The 21952-nt window shown below is 39.8% G+C and overlaps 1 pseudogene; it reads right to left on the reverse strand.

The window, feature by feature from the left end:
* Positions 1 to 8913: 8913 nt before the first annotated feature.
* Positions 8914 to 9153, reverse strand: LOC130850489 (transmembrane protein 258-like; annotated as a pseudogene).
* Between the last annotated feature and the right edge of the window lie 12799 nt (positions 9154 to 21952).

Below are 21952 nucleotides of genomic sequence, written 5' to 3' on the forward strand. Positions count from 1 at the left end.
AGGAGTTTTTTTGGTTGATTTTTTTCAGATGTTCTACACAAATCATGTTATCTATGAACAAAGACAGCTTTATTTCTTCCACCCCAATTTGTACACATTTTATTCCTTTTTCTTGTCTTATTGCATTAGTTAGAACTTTCAGTGTGATGTTGAAAAGGAGTGGTGAGAAGGGTCATCCTTGCCTCGTGCCTAATCTTGGTGGGAAAGTTTTAAGTTTCTCACCATTAGATATGATGATAGCTGTAAGTGTTTTTTAGATAATCTTTATCAAGCTGAGGAAGTTTCCCTCTATTCCTAGTTTATTGAGTGTTTCCACCATGAATAGGTGCTCAATTTTTCCAACTGCTTTTTATGCAACTATTGATATAATCATGTGATTTTTCTTTTTTAATTTATTGATGTAATGAATTATGCTAGTTGATTTTTGAATTTTGAAACATACCTTGGATAAATCTCACTTGGTCATGGTGTATACTTCTTTTTAATACATTGTTGGATTTATTTATTTATTTACTTATTTATTGGCTGTGTTGAGTCTTCGTTGCTGCACACAAGCTTTTTCTAGTTGTGGTGAGCGGGGGCTACTCTTCGTTGTGGTGCGTGGGTTCCTCATTGCCATGGCTTCTCTTGTTGTGGAGCGCTGGCTCTAGGCATGTGGGCTTCAGTAGTTGCAGCACATGGGCTCAATAGTTGTGGCTCATGGGCTCTCAAGCACTGGCTCTATAGTTGTGGTACACGGGCTTAATTGCCCTGCAGCATGTGGTATCTTCCTGGAGCAGGGAATCAAACCCGTGTCCCCTGCATTGGCAGGTGGATTCTTAACCACTGCACTACCAGGGAAGCCCTGTTGGATTTGTTTTGCTAATATTTTGTTAAGGATTTTTACATCTCTGTTCATGAGAGATATCGGTCTGTAGTTTTCTTTTCTTGTAATGTCTTTGTCTGTCTCACCAAAAAGTATAAGGGTAATGCTGGCTTCGTATAATAAATCAGGAAATATTCCCTTTGTTTCTATACTCTGAAAGAGATTGTAGAGAATTGGTATAATTTCTTCCTTAAAGGTTTGGTAGAATTCACCAGTGAACTCATCTAGACCTGTTTTGGAAGGTTATTATTAAGTACTGATTCAGTTTCTTAACAGACATAAGCCTGTCCAGAGTGTTTATTTCTTTCTGTGTGAGTTTTAGTAAATTGTGTCTTTCAAGGAATTGGGCCATTTTATCTATGTTATCAAATTTGTGGGCATAGAGTTGCTCATAGCATTTCTTTATTATTCTTTAAAAGCCTTTAGAATCTGTAATGATATCTTTTTTTCATTTCTGGTATTAGTAATTTGTGTCTTTTCTCTTTTTTTCTTAATTAGTTTGGCTAATGGCTTACATATTTTAGAACTTGATTTGTTTTATTGATTTTCTGTTTTTAATTTCATTGACTTCTGCATAATTCTTAATATTTCTTTTCTTCTGCTTACTTTGGGTTTAATTTACTCTTCTTTTTCTATTTTCCTAAGGTAGATGATCTACCATTTTTAAGCTCTCCTTCTGCTATGCCTGATCTAATGTCCTGGTTTCCTTTTTGTTGCGAGTTGAATTGTGTCTCCCTAAAATTCATATAGTTGAGTCCTCACCACAGTACCTCAGGATGTGACCTTAATTGGATCACTGCAGAGGCAATCCAGTTAAAATGAGGTCATTACTGTATTACTGTGGGTTCTAATTTAATATGACAGCTGTCCTTAAAAAGGGGGAAATTTGGGGACAGATGCCCACAGGAAGAATGCCATGTAAACCTGAAGATGACCATCTATGTGCCTGAAACAGATCCTTTCCTCACATCCCTGAGAAAGCCACCTTGATTTCAGATTTCTGGCTTCTGTGAAACAATGTATTTCTGTTCTTAAAGCCACCCAGTTTGTGGTATTTTGTTATGGCAGCCTCAGGAAACAAATATACCTTTCTACCAGCAGAGATACTATTTTCTGTCACCATTATTACCCCACAAACTCCTTACCCCTGTCTACCTTTGTCATAGCTGTCTAGCAACTCATCCCCTCCCTACCATCCTGGTTAAATCTAATTATTTGTCTACTCCAAGCCTGAACTTATGCAGCAGAACACCATGGGAGCCAAATACATCCATACCTACTGGTCTCACTTGTAATCCATGTTAACTAACCTCAAGTGGGATCTTGGTGATGCCAACTGCCGTACTACATTTCCCTAGTGTCCATTCACTCTACCACCATCCAGAATGACCACTACAGCCCTGTTCTCTTTTCAATCTTGCAACCCCTCCTTCTCAACCTCATGCTCTGATGATGACCTTGCTGCCTAGCTCACTAAGTAAATGGAAGCAATTAGAATTTCTGTATGCTTCCTACCACATGCACCCACCCACCTAAGTATCAAGGAACTCTGCTTTCTCTCTTATTCTTATGAATGAATCATCCCAGTTCTATCTTCAGCCTGCTCCTCCCTTTGTGCACCATATCCTATCCCTCCCTGTCTATTTAAGAACACCATTTCAGTGATTATTCCTGGCTTCCTTCTCATCAGCCTTGTTGTGGTCTGAGTTGTGTACTCCCCAAATACATATGTGAAGTCCTAACCCCCAGTATCTCAGAATGTGACTGGAGATAAGGTCACTAAGGAGGTAATTAAGTTAAAATGAGGTCATTAGGGTGTGCCCTAATCCAATGTGATTGGTGTCCTTTTAAGAAGAGGAGACCGAGACACAGACATGCGCAGAGGAAAGATGATGGGAAGACACAAGGAGAAGATGGCCATCTTCAAACAAAGTGGAAAGGCCCCAGAGTAAACAAACCCTACCAACACCTTAGAACCCTAGTCCAGGAATGTGAGAAAATAAATTTCTATTGTTTAAGCCTCTTAGTCTGTGGTACTTTGTTATGGCAGCTCTAGAAAACAAATGCAGGCTTACAAACATGCTATAATTTCTCTCACCTTAGATAACCTAAGCCTTTCTTGATTCCTTTTCTCCCTCTAGCTGCTTCCTCATTTCTTTGTTCCTTTACAGGAAAACTTTGAGCTTTCTCCACATTCTCTCCTCTCAATTTCTTTTCTACCCCATTTTCTGATCTCTAAGCACTGAACTGTTCCAGGGCTTAGTCCTTGAACCTCTTTGATTTTCTCTCCATAATAATCTCATGACTCTTAAACACCATCTTTAAGGTAGCAGCAGCTCAATTCATCTCTCCAAATATATTCAGAACTTACTAACACCCACTCTGGCCCAATCTTCCCTCTTCTCTCACCAGAATTGTGGTAACTGCTCCCTAATTTTCCTGCTTCTGCTCTTGCCTTTGCCATCGCCTACCCCCTTCATTTTAACCTCAATATAGCAAAAAGGTTGATTCCTTAAAAATATGTCAAATCATATAACCTCTTGCCTTAGATCTCTCCAATGGCTTCCTATCTTACTCAGAATAAAGGTCAGCCTTTTTTTTGCTCCAGAATCTGCTCCCTCACTCCCTGAGTCCATGACCTCCCTGAGTTCATCACTTTTCTTACATCATCCTCACTCACCCAGCTCCAACCATACTGTTTTCCTTACAGTTTCTTAAAGATGCTGGGAATGCTCCTACCTTGGGGCCTTTTCACCTGCTGACCCCTCTGTTTGGAATGCTCTTCCCATGAGAAGTAGCCCTTATATTGCACTCACAATGTCTATCCCAGTAGACTTGCAGATATGAACACATTTCATCCACACATCCTTCTTTCAGATCTCTGCTCAATCTTCTGCTTGCCAGAAAGTTCCTCTCTAACTCTTTATACAAAAAAAGCAACCCTCTCTATCTGCCTCCTGCATCTCCCTATTCTCTTTACTGTATTTCCACCCTTAGCTCTTATCATTATCAGTCATGAAATATATTTACTCATTTGTTTTCTTTCATTGGAATATCCATAAACTTTATGAGGTCAGGAACTTTATTAGTTTACTGCTTGTTGAATCACTGACTGACTGACTAGCTGAATTTTATACTTGATGTTACCTACAAATCTATCCATAATCCATTAATAAGGTCTCATGGCTCTCTTCTGTGGCCCCAGCATTGCATGCCCCTGCCAGGTCCTGTGCATATGAAGAGGGGCTGAGAGGAGATTGGAGTCACTCCTCTCAAAAAACTTTTTGTTAGGCTGCTAAAAGTGTCCTAATACACATGACACAGCACTGTCCTTTTGCTGGGTGGGGTTAGAGACAGATCCTAGAGAGCTCACATGGTCAGGTGCAGCTTCTAGAAGTAAGAAAGAACATTTTGATCCTGGTCTTGAAGGATTTGGTAGACTCTCAATGTAAGCAGTGACCTAGAGGTGGAAAGAGGGCAAAGTTTCAAGACCATACCTATTTAAATTGTTGGCTATAGTCACATATACATTTAACCATTATTTGGTCCTACCTCAAAGATAAAGAATATACACATACACATATTTACAAAATAACTTATTAGTTTATTTAATGTTTTGTAACTTTTAAAAACTAACAATAGATTAACACCACCTTTTTGAAACAAATCACATTCAGTTTTACCTTATCTGTTCCCTCAACTGTAAAATAAGCATAATAATACTTGCTTTATCAGTTTGGTATAAGACTGAGTGTAACTTAGTGGGTTCAAATTCTGGCTCTGCTACTTTCTAGTTATGTGAACTTGGATAAGAAACTTAGTGTCTCTCTGCCTCAGTTTCCTCATATGTGAAATTGGGGTAATAATAATAAGTACCTCATAGGGCTGTTTTATGAATTCAGTGATTGAATAGATGTGAAGTGCTAGAACAGAGACTGAAAGGAAGTCAGGCTCCATAAATGTTGACTATTGTTGTTATTATCAGGTAAAGATTAGCTAGGATACCGCCTGTGAAAGTAATTTATCACATTGCACAAATGTACGAGGAGCCTCAGCTGTGTATGTGTGGGTGTGTGCCTTTTTGGTCCTTGCCACAGCACTAAATAGTGGCTAATAGATGTGGGCTCTGTAGCTGCATTGTTCAGATTCGAATTCTGGATCCATATGTAACAGCTGCGTGACCACTGGCAAATTATTTAACCTCTCTGTACTTAAATATCTTCACTTATTTTTAAAGTGAGAATAATAACAATAATAATACCTCCTTTATTGTGTAGTTTTGTGGATTAAATGCAATAATACACACAAAGTGCTTTTTCTGTTGACTTGGCATAGTAAGCACTTAATGAATGTTAGCTATTATTATTAGCTTTTTTTTGTGATGGACCCAATGTCACTGAGGCCTTAATGTATCAACATTATTAATTCTCCAAGTTTTACAGCACAGCCTGACCTTTTGTGTCCCTTTTGGCTAGTAAAGGGGGTGGTGAGAGGCTGAATAATAAGTCCTAGCCTTGGATTTAGCTTATTCTGCCCCATAACATGCAAACACTTAATACTAATCTGGATTTTTCCCACTCTGGTGAATCATTACTTCTCAAAAATGCTGACCAAATCTGAAAATAATCTTCAGATCTGTCATTAATTTAAGAAGTAATGCTTTCCAGTGTGGCTTGCTTTCTCAAACCATTCTCCCATTGAATTACATTCATTACTGTGGTGGGTATTCATTTTTGTTAAATTAATCTTTCAAGAGTGAGTAATGACCATAAGAGCTGGAATATTTTTCCTCTCCGAGTAGGGGGTGCAGTTTAGAAATTCAACATGGCCTGCCCAGAATAGCAGAGATCTGTGGAACTGCTCACGGGGCATGATGAGGGCTGTCACCACTGTTATCTTTAAAGCAATTGTTGTGTTACTTGATGTGACATCCTCATGTGTCACTGGTTACATAGAATCTCCAGATGTTTCACTGAAACCAATGATAAACCTTGCCTGCTGACTGGGTCTTATTTGGTCTTTACTCTGAGACTGGTTAAAGGCTAAAATGTAGTCTGTGTGTGTGTGTGTGTGTGTGTAACTGAGAACAAATTCATTCACTCCAAACATGTCATGTACAGATACCACACAAAACAGCTCTGCTTCTAGAATTATACAGTAATGCCTAATCTATTTTCCTTAGAGATGCATCTCTAGCAGATGTGTTTACTTTTATATGTAGGATATTTGATTGAAATATTAATTTGTGTTTTATTTCTGTTACTCTAAGGTTTTGCTTTTGTCCCCATAATGTAGCCAGGCATTTATGTTCCCTTGGCTCAGGGACTTCGGGGTTACAGATAAAAAGGAAGAATCACCAGACACCCACAAGGCAAGTGTCTGTCCTGTCTTTGGCTTCTGAAAGTTCAAGCTCATTGGGAGGAATGATGTTGGTCCTCAGTGAAGGAGAGGATGGAGGAGAGTATTTGGAAAGGAGGAAGCCATCACAGGGAAACCAGAGGGAGGTTAGAGTCCTGGAAATGAGAGGGGATAGGGCTGGGCTGAGGGTGTCTGTCTTTCTTATTGTGCAGCGATCCCTCCAAGGGTGATTGGGAGGCCAGTAAAGAGTCCACTGTGTGCTCTTCAGCCTTGAAAACAGCAGTGAGGTTCTCTGAGGACATGTGCCCATTGAGAGGGCATCTCTGCATTTCCTGGGAGGCAAGAGGCATTGACTAGGAGATAGGATGACAGGAATGATGGCAGTGCCAAAACTGACACCTCACCCTTTTTTCTGGCAATGGGAGAGCCCCAGATTGGAGCAGGACCTCTTTGAGTGTGGGGAGGGATTCTCAGTACTGACCAGACTTTGCCACTGACTTCAATGAGTGTGAGGCCACAGCAGATTTAATGATTTAGAGAAATAAATGAATCTGACTTTTTCTGTATCCAAGTGTTGTGAAAGAAAATCCACGCCTCCCACATTCATAAGCCTGTAAAAGAAATGTGGCAATGATGACTGTGACCCAGGCCCCACGATGCATTGTTGAGCCCATCCTGCTACATAGAGAGCAAGTCTGGTCCCCTTGGAGAGGGCGGATCTAGCCATCTTTGTGTGACACTGTGCAGAAGAAAGGCTCTTAAACAACCTCAGACCAGGTGAGCTCGTACCAATCATGAGTTGTCTCTGCTAAGAAACTGGGAGATGCACGGAGAAATAGGCATTATTTGAAGTGACAGCAAGGACTAGGGCAGTGTTCCTCAAGTGACTCTTCAAGTGCTTGCTTTAAGAAGACTATTTCTCACTCCAAACTCAGGAAACACCATCCCACCACCCTACTTTTATCTCTGTAGTTCACCAGAAGAAGATGGAACTTGAGTAGGAAATGAAACATTCATTGGACAATACTGAATACCACTTAAAGAAAAAGAGATTAAGTGAAAGTAATGGACTCTTCCAACCATATCAGCATCTATTTAAACCACAAGTAAACTCTGGTCTAAAACATTTACTGCCAGTGTTCCCTGCTCTTCGTAAAAAGGATCATGGGACCTCTAGGTGGCCTGGTGAAGCCTGTGGATTCTTTCTCAGAATGTTTTAAAATACATGAATTAAAAAGAAACAAATTGTATTAAAGCAGACTTATCAAAGTGTTAAGAAAAACAATATTGAACTATGTTAACATTTTTCTTAAGACATCAGATACTAACATGCAACAATGGGTCCCACAACATAATTTTGAAGTAGTGATGGGCAAAATGCAAATTGTGAGAAATATGAAAATATCTGTGCTTGTTTTTGATGACCAAGCCAAAGGAACTCTAAAAGGAAACACTGAATTTTGTTTAGAAATGAGTGAAAATAAAGATTAATTTTTCCCCATTCAAATTCATAGATTTCCCAAATTCCATCAGATTAAAAAGCTTCTGGTATCATTTTGATGGTAACAGGTAAATCGATCATGATGTGTGTGTGTGTGCTGGGGGAGGGGTATAGGGGATTTGTCCCAATTTAAACAAAATTTAGATTTTCTTCTATGGCTGGATTGTATATTTGCCACCTCCAACAAGCTGTTTTTTGGGATTCTTAGAAGTTTTTTGTGTTGTTTCCAAATAAAACCATAGGCTATACCTCTATGAGAATACCACTATGAGAAAAGATTTCTTTATGAGAAAATACCTCTATGAGAAAAGATTTTGGAAACATTGTGTCACAAAAGAAGCTTCTCTGACTCTACAGAAGCTTCAGGCTTTTCCCTGGAGCCATTAGATTTGGTAACATGCTCAGCCACTCTGGAATCAGAAGAAATGGAAGCAGTGATCCTGAACAAAAGCGAAAAGAAATTTTAAAAGGCCTCTGCCTGGGAGAAGGAAAGAGAGTCAAGGGTCAGGCTGCCAAAAGAGAAAAGACCTAAGCCTTCTGATTTATTCACTTTCAGAGACAGCTGGATCTCTTCTGAAGGGATGGTGGTTTCTTAATCAGAGCAAACAGCAGCATTGGCAAGCTAAAATATTGCTTTCGTAAGATTTGCCTCTCAAAAGGAGAATTGAATGTCTCTTAATGTTCTCTTTGAACATTCCTCTGAGTAGTGGCCCTGCTTATTATTTTGCATGAAGACCAAGCACCATGGACTTAGCAAGTTTTCCATGACAAGAATAGAATTCCACTCAACACGCAGAACAATATCACAGACTATTGTCTAGGCTTTCCAGTCAGGCTCCCTCAGCACAAGCACTGCGCGTAGACACCTGTCTGAAGTGTGTTTCCCTACACTGTTGATCTCTCCCTCTTCCACATCCACCTGCCTCTGACACAAAAACACGCAAAACTGGTTTTTTGTCTGGTGCATATATGTTCTATTATTTTTGTCTAGTATACTTGAATTTCACACTTTTAGCTTAGGGGAAATAGTTTCGGAAAAAGCAAATAGGTGTTTTTTGTTTGTTTGTTTGTTTTGTCACACATCTGCCTTTATTGTGAGCAGCAGGTGGGACACTCCTGGCAATAGTAAAAAAATTAATTTACAAAAGCAGGGACTTAGTGAAGCCACCTGGTTGGAGCCCTTGGGAGCTCACACGTAGATGCTCACGCAGAGCAGCAGGGAGAGGACTCCAAAGCCCATGAAGAGTGAGGCCACCAAAGAGATGAGGAGCTCTTTGTAGATACTCCAAGTGTACTTGGTGGAGGTGACCTCTTAAACGAAGAACCAGGCAGTGAAGAACATGCCAGTGGCCAACAGCGCCACAGTTGGATGGGGAGAGACAGCCGGGTTCACTGGGCTGGTATATATGCTCAAGGCCTCAAGCTCCATTTTGCTGGGCATAGGTAATCCACAGCTCTGCTCCTGGAAGAGCACATCAGCTGTCAGGTATTTTTAAATGATCAGTGCTGTTTTGCAGCAAAGCAAAAGCATGATTCCAAGGTGACCGATATGGCTAGAGCATAAAAGACAACAAACGTGCAGTAGGCACGAGCATGATAATGCCACAATGTGTGGTATGAGGGAAAAGAGGCTTTTACGTGTCTGAACCGTGCAAGTTGGTACCAGACACAGAAGTAAAATAAAGGGTGTATGTTTAGCTTAGATTCTAAGTAGCACCTCTGTTCCCACATACCCTGGACTGTTCCCTATTGCAACATTTAAAGTGTTGATTCTGAGTGGTCTGATTTCAAGCATAAACATCATTCGGTGTATCCAACAAACTTGTGGCCAGAAGAACCTCCTTCCAATAAAGACCTTGGAAGTGAGTATACAGGCAGGGCCATGGGCCCAGTGGGTTCAGGGTCACGGAAAGGTCGTTGAAGGTTCTCTCCTGACAAGATGTGTGATATCGAGTCTTAGGTCTATAATTTTCTCCTCTTCTCTAGAAAATTCCTTTCAGATGAAATGTCAGCTTTAAAATGTCTGTTATGGACCAGTCACTCAAGATAGTGTATTTTGCTGGCCAGCAAAGCTAACTTCATTCATTTGACCTTCAGCTTCTGCATTCCAGAGATTTAAGGTCCTTGTATTTCATCAAGTCTAGAAATTCCAGTTTTCTCCTACTAATTGGGATTGTGGGAAACAGAAGTCTCCTTCTTTAATTTACCCTTATTCCTTTTGGATCTCTGGATACTTTATTTTATTTTATTTTTAAATGATTGCTTTGCTTTAACCACAGGGTCAAATGCTTGTATTAGTCATTCATTTGGAGACCGTCTAGTGGGAATCTGAACTGAAATCATCAAGGTGGCAGCTTTTTTCCCCTATATGGGAAAGTGGAGGCTAAGCTAGCTCATGCTTCCTTCCTGAATAGACTCCATACAGCATGGACCCAAGGTGTACAAATATCCTCACCTCAATCAGTTAAGGGTTAAAGTTTGCTGGAAAATGAGATAAGAGTAAACTGGAGTAAGAGTTTCCTTTATTGGGCTTGTTGTACAAAGGGCAACAGGAGGAAAAGAGGATTTTCTGATTCACAAAAGGGTGCCCACTGTTTATAGACTTATGTGTAGCATTTTTTCCAGACATAATCTCAACAATATTCATTCTTTGGGGGCAAAATAAGTTGAAACTGAAGATTATTCATCCCACTTTTGGGATAGGAAAGTTAGGGCTGAAGTAGAGACAGCAGAGGTGCTCAGCAGTGCTCAGAACAGGACACTGATTCCCCATCCTGGGCTTGACACCAGGCACAATCCCCTGTGTCCTTATCTTTTGAAGTAAAAGGCTGACTCAAGAGTTAATGATTAGGAAATGTGAAGATGTAGAAACAAAGCACAACCATTGGGCTGAGGAACTGGTAACGATTTAGACTGTAAATCTGCCACATAGCAGAATCACCAAAATCCCAGTTCCCTGAAAGATATAGACAAAGGCCTGACACACATTCCTAAGCTGTTTTTATAGGAAGCAGACCCCCACCAGCTGAAAACTGCTGACCACAAGCACATAGACCCTAGACTGGTTGACACCAGAAGTTGATGATGCTTGAAACTTCACCTTGATGCCAACCAACCTGAGAATTGTGCATGAGCTGATCACACACCCTGTAGCCCCCTCCCTCACACTGCCTTTAAAACCCCTTCCCTGAAAGCCATTGGGGAGTTTGGGTCTTTTGAGCATGAGCTGCCCATTCTCCTTGCTTGGCATCCTGCAATAAATGCTATACTTTCTTCCACTACAACCCAGTGTCAGTAGATTGGCTTTACTGCGCATGGGTGAGTGGACCCAAGTCTGGATCCGTAACAGGCTTGTGCAGTGAGACGCCACACGTCCATCACACTGCACGATGTCCTTTCACTTGCTAAAAAAAGCAGAACACCGTCTTCAACATTTGGGTAATTGTATGACCACTTCTGAGCAATGTGTGTTCTGAGTCCCTTGCTGTGATGGCCAATTTATTTTTTTATTAAGCCACTTAGTGGCAGTCTTGAAAAAAAAATCACAGTTCTAAGTGTGTCTTGCTGGTTGTTTCAGACAGTGAAGTACCAGGAAAGAAGACTAATGCTGCTGCTGCAGGATGAAGCTGGTCATATCCACTTAACTGCTTGTGTGTGCTGATGCAGCCTGCTGGACCCAGATACGCCTCTGGGCGACTTCAGTGCTTTTCTCCTCATATGCTAAATCATGTACCTCTTTTCCCATTCACTGTGCATAATGTTTTTCACTTTCTGACCTAAGTTACATTTTTACCCAAGTTACATTTTTGGGGGCAGTGAAGTTGGATGGTCACAGGTGGGGCTTCTTCAGATTGTATATTATTGCCTTAAAAACAAGTCAGATTTTATTATTATTATTATTATTATCACAAAAGTGATACACATCATCGTAGAGGATTTAGGATATTCAGAGTTAACATTTTAGAACTTATATATCTCTTTATATTTTATATTTTAAAATAAACTTGGATCATACTGTGTATGTTATTTTGAACACTTTTTCATAGGACAATATACTGTGAACATTTTCCCATTGTCTTTAAACCATCCTCTACAAAATTATTTTTAAAGACTGAATAGTATTTTATGGTCTGCAATTTCCATAATTTAGAGGATACTCACTTTTTGAACATTTATGTAGATTCTAATTTTCAGCTGTCATAAACAGTGCTCCTATGAACATATCTGTAGACAAATCTTTGAGTACATTCATACTGATTTCTTTACAAGTTCCTAGAAGTAAAAATATTGAACCAGGGAACATGAAGATGACTAAGGCTTTTCATGTATATTGTCAAATTGCCTTCCAGAAAAAAACTGCACCCAGTTACCTTCCACCAGCCACGCACTCCTGGCCTTTCTTTTATTTTTACCTCCAGCTTGTTTACTGCTTCTCCCTTTTGACTTGATGCTTCTTCACAAAATTGTGAACGTAGGTTTTCAAATGAATTGATATCTTTTCCTCTATTTTTCATGCTTTTCCCTGAATGCAGATATGTCCTCAGAATCCCTCCTAACACAGAATTCAGGCGTAAGAAACTAAATGATTATAATTGTCCCGCATGGGAAAACCTACTTGCCATCACTGCCTTATGGCTGAAGTAAGACCGCTGATGGTTAGAGACCAGTCAACCAATGGTACTCCATGTCACCCTTCACCATCTAGACTTGCCATACAGAGGACAGGCGATCACTGGAGCAGGAGGCCAGTGTTAGTGGTTTTGTGCATGCCAAGAAATCAGACCTGCTAATAAGAAGGTCTCAGAGCACTGGCTATGGTCTTCCTTTCAGATTCAAGGTTTGGCTACAGCATGAGGGTCTGTGGGAGGCAGATGAAAAACTAGACAGATTCCTCAAGGATTAGGTTGCCAAAGAGGTTCCATTAAAGAACCCTCCCACTCTGTTAGCTAATAGAATACCCAGTTCTAAGATGGCAGTGATTTTTAAAATCCATGTTAATCCATTGTATCTTCTCCCATGTCTGAATTTGCTGTTACAACTTGTCCAGGGGTGTCATTTAGGAGCTGCTGGGGGAACCGCTAGCTGTTTGTGGTTGTGAGTGATCAGCACTGGGCCAGTGGCAAAGGTTATCGATTCAGACATAAGCCCTTATTGGCGCTGCCTGAATGAGGATCTCACGGCTGGTCCTTTCTTCTCTCCTGGCTGCTGAACAATCGCCTGGAGAACCAGACTTCTTAACCTCTGAACCGCTCTCTCTGTGTCACTGCTTAGCATGACCCCATAGGACAGCTTTTCAGGCCAGGCCTGCACATTTGAAAGCAGGACGGGGTGGGGATGTGAGGGCCTGCTTGTGATTTAGAGCAGAACTAAACCACTTTGAAAATCAGTTTTTAACTGCCTTAGCTCTCACTTTGTAAAGCATTTCTCAACAGAGTTTTCCTTATTGGGATAGTGAAATGTTTCTTCTGCCAGCATTAAAAAAAATCCTTTTAATTTTAGTGGTTTGCCTTATTTTTCTAAAAAAAAAATTATGTGCACACAATAATTCAGGAAAAAAAACCCAAACAGAACCTTGATGCTTTGGACCTTCTTCAGCTAGATTACTGGCAACTTATAAAAGCCTTTTTTAATTGTAAAATATGCCAGGAAGCAGAGAATGCTTTTCATTCCCAATTCAGATATTCTTCTTGAGAAAAAGCATGGTTTCCCAGATAACCTCTTACCTCCTACCTTCCTGTTGACATTGACCCTATGGTAGAAGCCAAGCCTGTGCTCTGTGTGGTCCCCCTCCCTGGCCTCCCCTCCCTTCTTTCCTTCTCCTCCTCTCATCCCTCTTGTTCTCCTCTACCCACATCGTCCTTTCTCCTCCGTTCTTGAAGGTACTGCTATTTTTCATTGTGATATAGCATGGTGCTTGGTAGTATTACAGCTTAATCATTGAAAACAAAGATACAGTTTGTGTTCCGGCTGTGTGTGTGTGTGTGTGTGTGTGTGTATGTGTGTGTTAATAACATCATAGTCTCCTAAGTGTGTTGTCTCTCTCACTTGCTCATTTATATGAACTGAAAACTGAAATATGGGAAAGAAGCAAATTTCATGTCTGATAAGTGGGTCCATTACCCACAGCTGGAATCCTCCTGCCTCTTCAGAATGAAATGAGGCAGCCTTTAAGACAATATTTTGTTATTTGATACACACGTTCTTTTACATCCCCAGGACTTATTGCTTTATAATTGCAAGATTGTGCCTTTTACCACCTTCACCCATTTCTTGCTCCTCCCTGCCCGCCCCCCGACACACACCCACTTCTGGCAACCAACAATCTGTTCTCTGTGTCTATGAGTTCAGTTTTTTTCTTTTTTTCCGATTCTACATATAAGTGAGATCATACAGTATTTGTATTTCTTTGTCTGACATTTCGGTTAGCTAGTACCCTCCAGGTCCACCCATGCTGTCACAAATGGCAGGATTTCCTTCTTTTGTATGGCTGAATCACACTTTATTGTATTATATTCTGCACTTTCTTTACCCATTCATCCATTGATGGACTCTATCGATACACAGTTTTGTGCGTTTTATCTTCACTCTCTTTGTTTTTGTCTTCTCTCTCTCTCTCCACACACACACACACACACACACACACACACATTCCAGCCCAGCCCATTTTATATAGCTCTAAGTAGCATCTTTTTTGCGTGTGTGAATTTAGGTCATTGTCAGGCTTTGCTCTCTGATTTTGCTTCCCATTCCTGATTCTGAATTCAAGTTTACCGGCATCTAGGAATGGAGAGAAAGGAGCCGTGACAAGGTTCATTTGCCTTGCCTAGGAAGCTTGTTCCTCTGGTACCTAGAGAATGAGTCGGCTTTGTTTGAATGAGGCCAGTGGTTAGAAGGGTTGAAAGCCAGGCAGGCTCCCATGTTAACGTGGATAGGGACCATTTGCCCTGTGGCATTAAAGCCAACGTGTGTGCCCACTGTTTTCTCTTCCACTGTCTGTGTGAATCAGGAAACAGTGAAATTTCTTAGAATCAAACTCCAATGAAGCCTCATTAATTAAGAAAAGAGTAGATGGATATTTGTATTATTCAATTAAATTGAGTTGAAGCTAGTATTTGTATGATCTGTGGAAGACTGTTGAATAAGAGAACAGTGTACACAAGGTAAAACATTCATTTTACTTGAAACCACATTTTAAGCAGATCAGAAGCATTTTTTCTTTTACAAATAATTAAAACTACAACAATTTTAATATCATCATGACCTTACAAAAACCTTGAAGAATAAAGCCAGATTTCCTTAAACATATGAATAATAACAGTAATCGGCCTTACATCTGTATAAGGAGCGGGTTAACAAATGTTTATCTCAGTATTCTTATCTGAGTGTCATAATAATCTAACGTGGTATGGCAGAAGTGGTTATCTCCATGTGCTTGTTGGGGTTAATTAACTTTAGTTGCCATAGCAGGTAAACCCTGAAATCTCAGCAGTGTACCCCAACAAAGGTTTCTTTCTCACTCAATAAAAGTCTGATGGCAACTGGGCCAACCCTCTCAATCTTGCACCTACACCAAATTGGACGTCTAGAACGTACAGCCTCTGGGTGCTTCAGCTGAGAAAGAACGAGATGGAGGTGGCACACTGGCTTGTACCTGCCTTGATCCAGAGTGACCCAACTCATGTGTTCTCATGCTTCATAGGCTTGATTTAGTCACATGGCCTCAACTTAACTGCAGGGACTTTGAGAAGTGTATCTGGAGAGCTCTACCATTCTCTGCCACACACAACTTCACAAACAATAAAACTCTTAATAATAAGTAACTTTGTTCAAATTCACACAGGTATTAAATGGAGAGGCCAGGTCTTTACTCAGGTCATTTTGACCCCAATTCCAATGAATTTATACAATGGTATCCTCTATATAATGTAATCTCATAGTTTAATTTAAAAAAGACTCTCATTTAATCCTTAAGGCATTGAGACTGTTATATTTCTGCACATTTTGGGGTAATATATAAGGAAGGACCCTGATTATTCCTGTTATAAATATTACTAAAGTGAGTCAAAGATTATCCGCACTCTGGCTGTAGGATTTATTTTAATTAACTTTTAGGAAAGACAAATACATCATTTTCATTTTCTGACATCATCTGCTTTTCAATACACTTTGTCCATCTGTCAACAAGCTTTCATATTCCCTCATTAAAATATGTTTTAAGCTGAGCTTCGAGCCACGAATGCACTGCCATCTTCACTTCATCAGAAATGAATCTTCGTCCTTGTAGGGCTGCTTTCAGGGGACCAAATAGGTGAAAGTCTGATGGATCAAGATCAGAACTATAGGGAAGATGATTTAACACCTCAAAACGAAGTTTTTGCAGGGTGTTGACAGTGTGGGCAGAAGTGTACAGATGTGCACACCCTCAGACCACAAAAATCAAATCACTGCATGCTGTTCCTCTTTCATGCAAACCACAAGTGGGGCATCCGTTTTTGCTCACACCGCAGTTACAGGTGAACTGATGTAACACATTCACATCTGCATAGCAGTGACTGGGGAGACAGTAGCCTTGAACAGAAAGCACTGATAAGACAGTGCAGCCAGCAGAAGTTTTAATGTAACCGGAGTGTGGATAATTTTTGACTCACCCTCGTATATGAAATACTTTTTAATGATGATATTAGTACATGGATGACTTTGTAGGCTTGTTAGGTTTTGTTGACTTCCCACATAACTAGATCTGTTGTGAGGCAGTGGTGGAGTGGAAAGACCACTGGCTTTGGGGTCAGATAGATCTCCATTCTTATCCCTGTATCACTGTTTACGAGTTGTGTAATATTTGGAGCAAGTTATTCAACTTCTATTACTTTCATTCTCTTCATTCATATGACAGAGATAATAATATCCATCAAGCAGACTTCTTTTTGTTGTTGTTTTGTTTTGTGTTTTGGAGTTAAGACAATATTCATGCAGACTTCTTAAAGGTATATATATAATTATATTTATAAACTACCTGAAAATAGTAAATACTCAAATGTTATTTTTCTTTTTGTATCCCTTAAAAAGCAGCAAGTTCAAAAGCAAGGTATCTTAGATTTAGAGGATGAAATGCAAAATGGCCTTAATGCAAAGAAATTTCATAAAATCTTTAAAAAATATATAAATACTTAAAAAATGGAAAAAACTGCCCAAGTCAGCAATAAAAGGCAATGTGAAAAAATCCAGAGATAAAGCCTCTGGTTGGATTTGTGAGGTTAGACTGATGAAATATGGGCTGATCTGTGTTTATTGGAGTTAATAAGTGTAGGGTTTGGTGGCCCATCTGGTACTGTTTGTCTCTGCATGTCCCCATGCTTTATTTTACACAGGAAGAAACAATGGGATGATAAAATGTAATTGCAACAGTGATAAACTTTCTATATGAAAGTCTGAAGCTGTTGTCAGCTGGACTAAGCAGAGGACTTCCTGGGAAATGTCAGAGCTGAGCTGAGGAAGGGTGGAAATGGAACTTTCTGTTGTTTGACTTGCAGATCATAACTGGCTTTCCCTGTGTCCCAAAGTCATTATTACTCGAGGGTAAATAGCTCCTGGGCTTTTAGGACAATGAAAACAGTGCTAGGTTTTAAGCATACTCTGGTAGAATATCTTCATAGCTGTATGGAGAATGTTATTTGACATATGGAATCCAGTGGAGAGATACATACACTTTCAGATTTCCCTGATTTGAACATTGGCAAAGTCCAAGACTTAAGAGTAATACACATCCCCGTTGCAAAGGGTTTTAACTTTATCCTTTCCTTTTTGGAGGAGTGAGGTCATCTTGGTTGGTTTTGTTATAAGGGGAGGAGTGAAAACAGAATTGCATAGAGGTTGGAATTCAGCATCTCCCAGAATGACTTTTCATAGAGATTGCCAAGAGCAGATCTCAAATGCCCTAAATAATTTGTTCTGGGGTCTTATAACTCTTCTGATTGGAGAAGTCTGGGATGTAATAGTCAAGGGGGCTTTCTCAGTGAAAGGTGGTGTGGACTAGATATAAACTAGTGACCATAAAACCCAGAACAGGCACAGTGCTAGAGACATAAATTGTTGTTTCTGTTCTCAGAACTTCCTCTTACAGTTTTAGAAAGCAGTTTTTAGAAGTTCTGATTTTTGTTAAAGACCTATCCTGAGCATTCTGGATATATGGAAAAATAACATTCTGTGAGCTAGGGTGGATTTTTTTTTTTTTTTTTGTTCCTTAATATTCCCCTCCAAAATGTCAAGTGACAGTGGCATTTCCATTTTGCTTTTTATTTTATTGAACCCCAACTCTTTTGAGGCACTGTTTTAGGTCTTGGAGACACAGAGGTAAAAAGACAGAAGAGGGCTCTGCTCTCATGGAGCTAACGTTCAGGCCCTCGAGCTAGGCAGTGTGAGATCTGTGTCACATGCATTTTTTGTTGAGTCCCTGGCCTCTTTCATGTCATCAACTACTTCTACATGATTTGTGGTTTCCTACATTCACTCATTCATTCATTTTCTTTTTTAACATTTCCACCCATTTTACAGAGGACCTAGAACTCACCCAGGATTGCTGAGCAAACATCTACAATCACTGAAGAAAGAAGTCACAGTCGTTTTCCCAAGGTTCTCGTGTTCCACCGAACACACTTTTTATTCAGTCTTTGGTACCAATTTAGGGATGCTGGAACCTGGAGATGATGAAGGCTCACTGACCGTAACAAAGTCCAAATTCACTGTTCTGAGGGTCATGCCATCATGAGGAGTTTAAACTTTGGAAAATGGCTTTACGGAAAATAAACATAAATCAAAATGGATACACGTTACTGCAAATGACTTAACCAGAGTATATTCAAGTTATTAAACTTGGAGATGGGAACTTGAGAGACCTCCTGCCCATCCAATGTTCCAATGTCCTGCTTGTCCAACGTGTTCCAAAGCACAGTAAAGACAAAAACCCCACTGGCTAAGAAAAATATTGCCTCGCTGTGCTGTAATTCAAAGCAGATTTCTAAATCTTCCTCCTGAAAATTTCTTGAGTCTCAGAACTGAAGAAAAAAACCACAGGCTGTTAGCAGGAATGATCCTGCCAGCACGAAGGCTGGGAATTCAGCACCTTTGAACAAATATTCTAAGGCAAATACAACAGAAATCAAACCAACGCTCTGTAGCTTCCTTCTCTCTTCGCCTGCCTGCGAACTTGTGCCTGTGCATTTCATGAGTTTAAGAACTCTTCAAGGAGTAGATGTGTAGACAGAAACTGGACAATGTGGTTGAACAGGTAGGACACAAGCTGACCTCCTTCTGTACTCCACACCCGCTTCTGCTTTTCCAATATTGTTAAAGGCACTTCTCATTCTTTAGTCAAGTGGCCAGGACTCATCTATGGAATCTCCTCTTTCTTTGCTCCTAATATCCACTGGTTTCCAAAAATTTTGGTCCTGTTGCCCAAGTAATCTTTTTTCCCCACTCTGTTTACTCACTTCATTTCTATTTCCTAATGTCCCAATCACTCTCCCAATACTTTAGTCTACTGAAATTGCTTTTGTCAAGTGACCGATGACCCCCAATCTGCTAAAACCCAAAGTCACTGTTCACTTTCAAATAAGCCCTTCTCTTAGCCTGATTCAATACTGCTGTTGGAGGGCACCTCCTCTCTTTGAAATATCCTTGTCCCTCAGCTACTACGGTGCCCCCGTTTCCTGCCTCTTTCCCTCTGGTCATGCCTCTGGGTCTCTGGTGCTGATGCTTCCACCTCTGCCCAGCCTCTAATGGACAGAACTCAGCCCCCTTCTCCACAGTTTTCAGGTTACCTAATTCATTCTCAAGTAGTTATCAGTTTATTGTTAAGGTAATGCATTCACTTGACAGAGCATTTTTTTTTTATTGAAGTATAGTTGATTTACAATGTTGTGTTAGTTTCAGGTGTACAGCAAAGTGATTCAGTTATACATACTGAATTCTTTTCCATGTTCTTTTCCATTATAGTTTATTATAAGATATTGAATATAGTTCCTTGTGCTGTACAGTAGGACCTTGTTGTTTATCTATTTTATATGTAGTAGTTTGTATCTGCTAGTTAATTTATCCCTCCTCCCCTCCTCCTTGCCCCTTTGGTAATCATGAGTTTGTTTTTAAAGTCTGTGAGCCTGTTTCTATTATGTAAATAAGTTCATTTGGATTCCACATATAAGTGATATCATATGGTATTTGTCTTTCTCTTTCTGACTTACTTTATTTAGTATGATAATCTCTACATCCATCCATGTTGCTGCAAATGGCACTATTTTATTCTTTTCTATGGCTGAGTTATATATATATATATGCCACATCTTCCTTATCTATTCATCTGTTGATGGGCTTTTAGATTGCTTTCATGTTTTGGTTACTGTAAATGAACAGTGGGGTGCATGTATATTTTTGAGTTAGAATTTTCTCTGGATATATGCCTAGAAGTGGGATAAAAACACTTATCAAAGTGAGTGTAGTGGGAACATATCCCAACATAATAAAAGCATTTATGACAAAATCACAGCCAACATAACACTCAAAGGTGAAAAGCTGAAAGCCTTCCTGCTAAAATCTGGAACAAGACAGGGATGCCCACTCTCACCACTTCTAATCAACATAGTATTGAAAGTCCTAGCCACAGCAATCGGACAAGAAAAGGAAATAAAAGGTATCCAAGTTGGAAGGGAAGAGGTAAATTTGTCTTTATATGCAGCTGATGTGATGCTATATATAGAAAACCTTAAAGACTCCATACAAAAACTATTAGAACTAATAAAGGAATTCAGCAGTGTAGCAGGATATGAGATTAACATACAGAAATCTGTTGCATTTCCTTGCACTAACAGTGAAATATTAGGAAGGGAAAGTAAAAAAAAAAAATCCCTTTTAAAATTGCATCAGGGACTTCCCTGGTGGCACAGTGGTTAAGAATCTGCCTGCCAATGCAGGGGACACAGGTTTGATCCCTGGCCCAGGAAGATCCCACATGCCATGGAGCAACTAAGCCCATGCACCATAACTACTGAGCCTGTGCTCTAGAGCCTGTGAGCCACAACTACTGAGCCCATGTGCCACAACTACTGAAGCCTGCGCACCTAGAGCCCATGCTCCACAAGAGAAGCCACCACACTGAGAAGCCCATGCACTGCAATGAAGAGTAGCCCCCACTCTCCACAACTAGAGAAAGCCCATGCAGCAATGAACACCCAACACTGCCAATAAATAAATAAATAAATTTATATAAAAAAATAAATAAAATTGCATCAAAAAAACAGTTAGGAATAAACCTGACCAAGCAGGTGAAAGACTTATACCTGAGAAGTATAAAACATTGATAAAAGAAATTGAAGATGATTCAAAGAAATGGAAAGACATTCCATGCTCTTGGATTGGAAGAATTAATATTGTTAAAAGGATCATACTACCCAAAGCAATCTACAGATTTAATGCAATCCCTATAAAATTACCCATGACCTTTTTTACAGAACTAGAACAAATAATCCTAAGATTTATATGGAACCAGAGTTGCCAAAACAATCTGGAGGAAAAAAGAACAAAGCTGGAGGTATAACCCTCCCAGACTTCAGATCATACTACAAAGCTACAGTAATCAAAACCATGTGGTACTGGCACAAAAATGGACATATGGATCAATGGAACAGAATAGAGAGCCCAGAAATAAACCCACACACCTATGATCAATTAATCTTCAATGAAGGAGGCAAGAAAATACAATGGAGAAAAGATAATCTCTTCAGCAAGTGGTGCTGGGAAAGCTGGACAGCTGCATGTCAATTGATGAAGTTAGAACACTCCCTCACACCATATACAAAAATAAACTTGGCTGAACATTTAAAAACATAAGCATAAGAAAAGTAAATGTGACTGTTTACCTTCACTCCCGCATCCTCAGTAGTTCCTCAGCCTCAATTACTTCCAACCATTCGTATTTTTCAACTCTTTAGCTTTATCCCTGATACTCTAAGAAGTATATTTATACCTCTATTAATTGATTTGTTAACTTTAGATAGCACCTATTAATTTCTCACTGTGAAAGAAGAGGAATTAGCTTACTTATACTTCCCTCCAAATTTTTTGTTATATTTTATATATCATTGTTCTATTGCTTACCTTTCTAAAATAATTGCACCCCCATAGATGTCACCAACTGTAGAAAGTAAGGCTTGCCTTTTTACTAGGACAAACAGGAAGTG

The sequence above is a fragment of the Hippopotamus amphibius genome, chromosome 3, assembly GCF_030028045.1.
Source record: "Hippopotamus amphibius kiboko isolate mHipAmp2 chromosome 3, mHipAmp2.hap2, whole genome shotgun sequence".
In the NCBI taxonomy this organism is placed as follows: domain Eukaryota; kingdom Metazoa; phylum Chordata; class Mammalia; order Artiodactyla; family Hippopotamidae; genus Hippopotamus; species Hippopotamus amphibius.